This window comes from Sapajus apella, unplaced genomic scaffold, assembly GCF_009761245.1.
Source record: "Sapajus apella isolate SASKATOON/1434 unplaced genomic scaffold, GSC_monkey_1.0 scaffold30, whole genome shotgun sequence".
NCBI classification, from domain to species: domain Eukaryota; kingdom Metazoa; phylum Chordata; class Mammalia; order Primates; family Cebidae; genus Sapajus; species Sapajus apella.
In genome coordinates, this window is record NW_022436970.1 from 5,858,189 (window position 1) to 5,859,136 (window position 948).

Consider the following 948-nt stretch of genomic DNA (forward strand, 5'->3'; position numbering starts at 1 on the left):
TTTTGTTATAGAAACTTAAGGAAGTGCAATAAAAAACTTTTAGGCAGGAAAACACATTCCATTAGAATATAATTCTGTAGGGAACGTGGAAAGGCAGAGGTCTTGAGCTGGGGTCTGTGCGCTTCCTTTGCCCCCAGGCCCTCAGACCCTGTCCTCCACGCTGAGTTTTAGAGGCTGGACGCCCTAATGACTGCTGCTCTCACATCAGGTGAGAGCTCATCTCCTTGATGACAACAGGTATCAGTAATCCCTAATTACTCAGGCTATGAGAAGCTGGTATCTATTATTTAAAGGAAAACAGAATACATTTCCGTTCTTCTTTGTTAGAAGTGGAAGCAAGGCCTTCTGCTGGGTAGGAGGAGTGAGGACAGGGTGGATTAGTGAAGGGCCACCCTGCCCCAGCATTGTCTCAATGGTGAGCCTATATGTATTTCCCAATGGGCACAGCAGAGCGGCAGGGATTGAGGTGTATGTGTGTGTGTGATTTGCTTATTTGCTTCATAAAGTCATTCTGCGCCTCAGTTGAGAGAGAGGCTCTGATTCTTTAACTGGTGGCCCCAGGCCCTACCACCCACTCTGCAGATGAGGAAAGAGAGAGAACATTTGAGAGAAGTTTGGATAAGCCTGGTCCAGAGAAGGGACACATCACTGCAATTTTTTATTCTTTGAGATGGTCTCACTCTGTTGCCCAGGCTGGAGTGCAATGATGCGATCTTGGCTCACTGCAGCTTCTGCCTCTCTGGCTCAAATGAGCCTCCCACCTTAGCCTCCTAACTAGCTGGGACTACAGGCACATGCCACCATGTGTCGCTAATTTTTTTTTTTTTTTTTTTGTAGAGACAGGGTTTCACCATGTTGCCTAGACTGGTCTCAAACTCCTGGGCTTAAGCGATCCACCTGCCCCAGCCTCCCGAAGGCTGAGATTATAGGCACAAACCACCATGCCTG